Raw genomic sequence first — 8,710 nt, forward strand, 5'->3', positions numbered from 1 at the left:
CCTCAGATGCAATAAACTTCGACTTGCGTGGGTTATGGGGTCTGTGACAAATGATTTACATTTTAGGGGGTTCAAGGTAAATTTGGACCGACGTTTACATTTTTCTATATCACCTTCAAGACTAACAAACCCGCAATAATTTTTGAGGCGAATTATAGGGCTTGTATCAGAGTATATAATGGCACATGTTTTTGAATCAATACCATCCTCGAGTGGACTATTTTCAATTCAATTACAATATTTATAGGGTGGGGGACCTATGGTACCATAGCCAAATGAAGCAAAATAGTTGGACCCACTAACAACAGAAACAAGCCTACATATATAGAGGCTGTAAATAATGGTTACCTGGGGTGTTTTATCACTATTACGAGGCATTTGAAAGTCGAAATATCGATTTTCCGAGAATATGTAGGGGAGATGTGGTACCGATGGATCAAAAATTACAAAATGATCTCTGGCCCTTAAATCTTCAGCCGAGAATAGCAGATCTTTTGCTGGCTCAACACTTCGATACAAGCTCTACCTATCGAGGACATTTACATGAATATCCGCCTTTTCAAAAAATATTTATAAACGTTTAAAATTTGTTGCTCGAACGTGTCATCGGTCCCCAGTCCCCACCCGGTGGGTCCAAAGGCACACAACCTTGGGACCTATGAGACATACGCTCAAAAACTCGAATTTGTTAACTTGTTTTGTTGTGTACTATAAGCTAAGCTACAGCAAGCCAATGAAGAAAGTTTCGTCGCGACCTTCAAGAATAAAATACATTAGATCAACTCAAATGTTGGCATAAAATCATGTTTTGATTTACGTCTAAATTTACAAAATTAATGCCACATACATATTATCCGCAAATCGACGTTTGACTTTCAAATACCTCGTAATAGCGATAAAACACCGCAGGTAACTATGATTTACAGCCTATATATATGTAGGCGAGTTTCTGTTGTTAAGTTATTAGTTGGTCCATCTATTTTGCTTGATTTGGCTATGGTACCATAGGTCCCCCACCCCATAAATATTGTAATTAACTTGAAAATAGTCCACTCGAGGATGTTATTGATTCAAAAAATATGTGCCATTATATACCCTGATACAAGTCCTATACCTCACATCAAAAATTATGGCGGGTTTGTTAGTCTGAACGGTGTTATAGAAAAATGCAAATGTCGATCCAAATTTACTTTACACCCCCTAAAACGTAAATCATTCGTCACAGACCCCATAACTCATCCAGGTCGATTTTTTTTGCATGTGAGGAAAGATTCTGTCAGCATGTACTTGTAGACAAAATTACGGAGTGTAATCATGGAATTATCATGGAGAATTTTTCAAGTATTTTCGGTCCCAGTGATCCATCGGTACCACATCTCCCCTATGCAGAGGTGGTCAGTAACGAAGTACTACTTTTTTGAAGTACTCAAGTAGTTTTCATCTACTTCTGGTACTTACTCAAGTAGATTTGATTTTGCTACTTCTACTTCATAATATTTTGTGATCTACTTACTTACTTTTCGCTATTTTCAGTTTGTCAAGTAGAAGTAGTTCAATCTTCCAATCAGGAAGATAGCCTGAGGAATTTCGGCGCTGTTTTCACGGATCGAGTACCAACATTTAATTTCCATAAAAGTTGAGTAAAGCCAAGAATTTTCGTCGCGCTTCGCGCTCGGTGCTATATGGGCGTTACTAGTATGATTTCACGAAAGTATCGATGAATATAATTTAGGTAGCGGGTTGGCGTGATTCCATTCACACAGGGATATCTAGAACTAGACATCCCTAATTTCACACCACATTGTCGCCCTTCGCCTATATGAAATAATTCATCGCTGTATATATGGCTCATCATAACGTTTGAAACTGATGTTTCGCAATCTAGCATTTACTTGTCATATCGTAACCTAGCATGTCCATGTCCATCCATGGCGCTTCCTAACCTGGAAAAGTGAACTCTGACATTTTTTGTTAGTTTTAGAGCTGTTTCAGCATACCACCTTTGAAACTTTCTGGACCAAAGGCATGAAAAACGTGTCCCATTTTTCGAACTAGTATTTATGTTTCGTTTTCAATTCCCAGTATCATATACTTTGAGTTATAATGAATATCAGTCGTTTTGTATGGATAACATACATGTTGAAGTATAAAAGCAAGTGTAGTCATGCCTTTAATTTCCGGAAATAAAGCTACACAATATGGCATTTTATGGTTCACCATATTTTTTAATAACGTTTACTAATCGCGCAAAGTGTTTACACCGTATCCTATACATTGTATACAACTTCTCCGTATTGCTCTTCGACTAAACTACGGACCTTATAATATGGGAGATGGCGCCATACCAGGCTATTTTCTAAAACGTTCTGTTCGAGAAAACAGGATAAGTATCGCATTTCCATATCAATCCTATCATTTTCATCCCATGATGTGGACGAGAATGCTTATGCTATTGAAAATAGGATACCTGCTGCCTGCTGGTATGCATCAATATGAATCAAGCTCGGCACCTTTCGCATAGCTCAATTTGCACCTTTATACAATCCATGTGAACAAATTAGGATCGTTTTCACAACTACTTACTTACTTGAGTACTTTTAAAGTCAGTCAATTCTACTTCTACTTCAAGTAGTTTTAGGTTGCTTATGGAAGAAGTACTTCTACTCGTACTTAAGTAGATTTTTTCGTCGCTACTTCTACTTCTACTTGAGTAGCTTTCTTGACTACTTTGACCACCTCTGTATGTATGTGGCATTAATTTTGTAAGTTTCGGCGGAAATCAAAACATGATTTTATCCCAGCATTTGAGTTGGTATAACCGAAGCCTACGATACTTAAGTATCGTAGGCTCCGGTATAACCTATTTTATTCTTGTAGGTAGCGACGAAACAGTTTTCATTGGCATGCTGTAGCTTAGGTTATAGTACACAACAAAACAAGTTGAAAAAGTTGAGTTTTAGGCGTATGTCTCAATGTCTCATAGGTCCCAGGGTCGTGTGCCATTGGACCCACCGGGTGGGGACCGATGATACGTTCGAGCCACACATTTTAAACGTTTATAAATAATTTTTGAAAAGTAAAATATCCATGTAAATGTCCTCGATAGTTAGAGCTTGTATCAAAGTGTTGAGTTGAGACAGCACCAGATCCGCTATTCTCAGCAGAAGATTTGAGCGTCAGAGATCATTTTGCAATTTTTGATCCATCGGTACTACATCTCCCCTACCTCCAGAGGTGGTCAGTAACGAAGTACTACTTTTTCGAAGTACTAAAGTAGCTTTCCCCTACTTCTGGTACTTACTCAAGTATGTCTTTTTCCCGCTACTTCTACTTCGTAATATTTTGTGAAATACTAACTTTTCGCTATTTTCAGTTTGTCAAGTAGAAGTAGTTTAATCTCCCTATGAGAAAGATAGCCTGAGGAGTTTCGGGGCTGTTTTCACGTAGTACCAACATTTAATTTTCATAAAAGTCATGCAATACCCAGAATTTTCGTTACGCTTCGCGCACAGTAGATATGGAGTGACAAATATGTTTTAACGAAAGTATCGCTGAATATAATTTGAACAGAGATGGTCAAAGTAGTCAAGAAAGCTACTCGAGTAGAAGTAGAAGTAGCGACGAAATAATCTACTCAAGTACGAGTAGAAGTACTTCTTCCACAAGCAACCTAAAACTACTTGAAGTAGAAGTAGAATTGACGGACTTTAAATCTACTCAAGTAAGTTAGTAGTTGTGAAAACGATGGTAATTCGTTCGCATGGTTTGTCAAAAGCTGCAAATTGAGCTAGGAGAAAGGTGCCGAGCTTGATTCATATTGATGCATACCAGGAGGTATCCAATTTTCGACAGCATAAGCATTCGTCTGCCTCATGCGATGAAAATGAAAGTATCGATATGGAAATGTTATACTAATCCTCTGTTCCCTTGAACATCACGTTTTAGAAAATATCATGGTATGGCGCACTCCCCCATATTATAAGGCCCGTAGTTTAGTCGAAGAGCAATACGGAGAAGTTGTATAGGATATGGCGTAAACACTTTGCGCGATTAGTAAACGTTAAAAAAAATGGTGGATCGTAAAAATGCCATATTGAGCAACTTTATTTCCGGAAATTAAAAGCATTACTATACACTTGCTTTCACACTTCAACAAGTATGTTCTCCAGACAAAAGAACTGATATTAATTAGAACTCAATGTATATGATACTGGGAATTGAAAGTGAAATATATATTATATACTATACTTCTAAAAGCGGAAAATGTATTTCGTGTCTTTAGTCCAGAAAGTTTCAATGGTGGTATGCTAAAACAGCACTAAAACTAAAAAAAGTCAGAGTCCACTTTTACAGATTAGGACACGCTATGGACTGCTAGATTACGATATGATAAGTAAATGCTAGATTGCGAAACATGAGTTTCAAACGTTATGATGAGCCATATATACCGTGATGAAATATTTCATATGGGCGAAGAGCGATAATGCGGTGTGAACGGAACCACGCCAACCCACTACCTGTATTATATAAATCATTATCTATTATATATCTCGTGAAATTATACTGGTTACTCCGCATCCACTGAGCGCGAAGCGCGACGAAAATTCTGGGCTTTACTCAACTTTTATGACAGTTAAATGTTGATACTCCGTGAAAACAGCCCCTAAATTCCTCAGGCTATCTTCCTAATTGGAAGAATAAACTACTTCTACTTGAGAAACTGAAAATAGCGAAAAGTAAGTAAGTAGATACCAAAATATTACGAAGTAGAAGTGGCGAAAAGAAAATCTACTTGAGTAAGTACTAGAAGTAGAGGAAAACTACTTGAGTACTTCAAAAAAGTAGAAGTACTTCGTTACTGACCACCTCTGAATTTGAATACCGGGTTGCGTGGTTCCGTTCACATCGCATTGTCGCCATACCAAATATTTCATCGTGGTAAGTATGGCCCCCCATAAAGTTTGAAACTACCGTTTCGCAATCTAGCAATTACCTATTATATCTAGCAGCCCATGACGTGTCCTAATCTGGAAAAATGGTCTTTAACTTTTTTAACGTTAGACCTGTTTTAGCAGACCACCGTTGAAACTTGCTGGAAAAAATACATGAAATATCTTTCCCGCTTTTTAGAAGTAGTATTTGTATACTAATTATAGTTTCAGTTCTTTTGTCTGGAGAACATACATGTTGAAGTATAAAAGCAAGTGTAGCGATGCCTTGTATTTTCCGAAAATAAAGCTATACACTATATGGCATTTTTACGATCTGCCATATTTTTTTATTAACGTATACTAATCGTGCAAAGTGTTAAAGCCGTATCCGACACAATTTCTCTCTATTGCTCTTCGACTGAACTATAGGGGCCTTATAATATGGGGAAGGGCGCCATGCCATGATATTCTCTAAAACGGGGTGTTCGCGTAAATTAAGGTTTAGTATCGCATTTCCATATCAATACTATCATTTACTTCCCATGATGTGGACGACTTCTTACTCTGTCAAAAATTGACACCTCCCGGGAAGCATCAATATGAACGAAGCTCTCTACACCCGCATCGCTCCATTTGCAGCTTTTGACAGTCCATGCGAACGAATTACGATCGTTTTCACAACTAGCCTACTTACTTACTTGAGTAGATTTAAAGTCAGTCAATTCGACTTCTACTTCAAGTAGTTTTAGGTTGCCCATGTAAGAAGTACTTCTACTCGTACTTGAGTAGATTTTTTCGTCGATACTTCTACTTCTACTTGAGTAACTTTCTTGGCTACTTTGACCACTTCTGTGTACCTCATATCGACAGAGCAGGAATCTTAAGTTGAATATCTGCCTGGTGTAAAATGACTATAACCCGAATATTTTCGGCTAACACTCGTCAGGGGTAATCGTCAGCAACTATTACAGATTTGGCAAGAACATTGTATATCAACGATCGTATCACAAAATATGACGTCACCAGCATGAAATTTCGAATGAGAGAGCGTTCATATGCGTTTATATGTTAATGATATCTTTGAAACCTCATCATTGAATGCAACACTGTTCCATGACGATACTCACCTTCTATCACACTCACGCACCTACTAGCCTACCGCAAGCTTGAATGCCGTCACCAGTCATCAAATGCCCAAAGTGGACGTCCCATAATAGCCTTCGGGTTAACGCTGCGAAATCCCAATTATTGGTCGTGAACTCCTGCGATAACCTAACCGATGACATCACTGACCAACCAATTTCCAACGCTAAAAATACCAAATACCTTGGTGTTTTACTGGGTTCGGACATGTCTTGGAAGAGTCACATACAATCACTCAAACCACAACTATCGAAGGTATGTGGTGTGTTACGGCACCTTAGCTACACTCTGCCGGTTTTGGGGTTCTGTTGATACTCTTCAACACTCTATTCCTATCAAAGTTACAGTACGGAATTCTTTGTTGAGGTCCTGCCTGCAAGAACACGATTGAACCACTGCAGTAACTTTAACATCGATGCGATCGGATCATCCGTATCGTTGCCAAAGCCCCACCGGGGCTTGGATGTGCAACTGATAAATCGCTACTAAAAAGATTTGGTGTTCCAAACAGTGTTTTAAACAAATGCCTTTTTAAAAAAATTGTAAAATTTTGTAAAATTATGTCGTAATTGTGTAAATACTTCACAAAAAAACATGTTGTATGAGCCTATACGGACAATTACCACCCGATATAGCCGACGTATATCGATATGGGATCGTTGGAATCCTTTTCAACAGCAATTGTACATATATTTCGTCAACGGAGCTGCGTATTTACCCTATATTTTCAATTGTCCATGTCAATCCACTATGACGTCACAATTCGTATAAATGGCTTTAAAAAACATATAAAACAATAAAGTAACATGTTTTAAATTAGGGCCTTGTTTTGAACAAGTTTTTTTTTTGTTTGAAACGCAAACCTATAGTTGTCACGTTAATACCAAAATAACTCGGCATGCATTCACTGAACGAAATGTTATGACTTATAGACTGCTGCAGCGGAAATAATAGCGTATCCTCGCAGAAAAATGCGCTGGGTACGAATTGCGTGCACACTGCACACACGCAGACAGGTGTTCGCAGGCGGGATCAAGACAGCTCACGGGCGGGACGCGGCCAATTGTTGCCGCCAACTGGCGTATCGGGACGGTTTAAAACGTATGGCTCCGTCAGTGGTCATACCGCAGGTACATCGCTGGTCGGTAACGATCGAAGTAGCTATAGCCTACCAGTGTTTTTTATGTTCTCGAATATTTTTGATATACTTGGACCGATTGACTTCTGTTGTATTTAGACCATTTAAACTTCCATTTTCTTTCAGTAGCATTTGAAGTATAGGCCTACGAATACTTTCTACTTTTAACATTACATATGTATAGAGTATAGAAAGTTGCTTTTCGTTGATATTTAAATGGATTCCATCGATATGTCTGTGGAATTCGCATGGCTCCTGCAAACGCTCGTTAACTCTTATATTTTATATTATATTTTCTTCAGCTATTGGTTTGTGTTTAATGTAACTTATTCTATTTGTCTTCCCACCATGTGGTCACAAGGTTTTATTGGTAGGGTATGAGTCATCAATGAGTCTCAACGTACTTTATGTTCTGCATATTCTCTGCTATTCGAAAATACATATGTTTATTGTTTATATATGCTGCATCTGCAATCTGCATATATTGTTACCATATAATGTTGTCCGAAAAGTTGTAATTTACAATGCGAGATAAATGGAATTTTGCTCTTGTTTATTCATGTCAATCATGTATTTATGATTTCCGGAAACTCCACAAGAATAAGTAAAAGCACTCTAGTATCATTCCAACCCGTTGAAGTATTGTAATAAATGTATTAAACTTTACGGTCAGTGACCTACCTTTACCCAGGAAACCAGTTTGCCTACATATGTCGTAGCACCTTTCGCATGACAGTTCTCTTCGAATCCCATTATAGTGTAATATGTTCCAGATGTTGAAAACGGGTGCCTCTAGCGAAGCGTACTTTCAGTGTTGCTACGCTATGTTTGTCAACGAGACTTCCAAGGTATATTGGTGTGTATTTAGTACGATTGGTAGAAACGTACTACTAAACGAACGACGCGGCAAGTTTTACGCCGAATCAAAACTTTGATTGGTGAGCCCGACATACACGTTATCGTATAGCTATATATTAGACACAACCACTTGCTGTGATTCACTCTTGCCCTATTCTCAAGAGAAAAAGAAGTCATGCCGTGCGGAGTTCAACGGCTTCCACGGCGTTGCAGCAGCGAACTGGTCGCTCTTGTTTCACGAGAACAGTATTGACGAAATTAGTCCTTTTGCGCTTCAAGTATTCACGTCTCGTCGCTCTTGGTAGCCGTAACAATGTGACCTAAATATGTACCGTAAGCTGGAACTGAGAAAGCGCTTGAACCAGACGCGTGATTAATCGCTGTGATTCCAATACGAATGCAGTAGTTATTAGTTTCAGGACTGAGGCATTGTTGTTGGACAACCAATTATAAAATTTAATAGCCTATTGAAGAGTAAATCGGGTGATGCAATTTCTCATTCAGTCAATCACTTACCGGCGCTTCTTCTTCGATGATATACAGGCTGGAGAGTAATTCCAAAATATATTCATACATATAAATGTAGCTTGACGGTTCGACAAGTCGAGGACGGAGAAGGTCGGTTGTTACGCAGACTCGT

At 38.5% G+C, this 8,710-nt stretch overlaps 1 long non-coding RNA gene across 1 annotated transcript; it reads right to left on the bottom strand.

Moving 5' to 3' along the window:
• Positions 1 to 8,243: 8,243 nt before the first annotated feature.
• On the bottom strand, positions 8,244 to 8,706 carry LOC145446160 (uncharacterized). The gene is made up of 2 exons (XR_013917218.1): positions 8,587 to 8,706; positions 8,244 to 8,390 (listed from the first exon to the last, which is right to left on the bottom strand). It is a non-coding gene; the product is annotated as an uncharacterized LOC145446160 (long non-coding RNA).
• Positions 8,707 to 8,710: the final 4 nt, after the last annotated feature.

The sequence above is a fragment of the Botryllus schlosseri genome, chromosome 9 (genome assembly GCF_051294905.1).
Source record: "Botryllus schlosseri isolate E-star chromosome 9, Bs_hap1, whole genome shotgun sequence".
In the NCBI taxonomy this organism is placed as follows: Eukaryota; Metazoa; Chordata; class Ascidiacea; order Stolidobranchia; family Styelidae; genus Botryllus; species Botryllus schlosseri.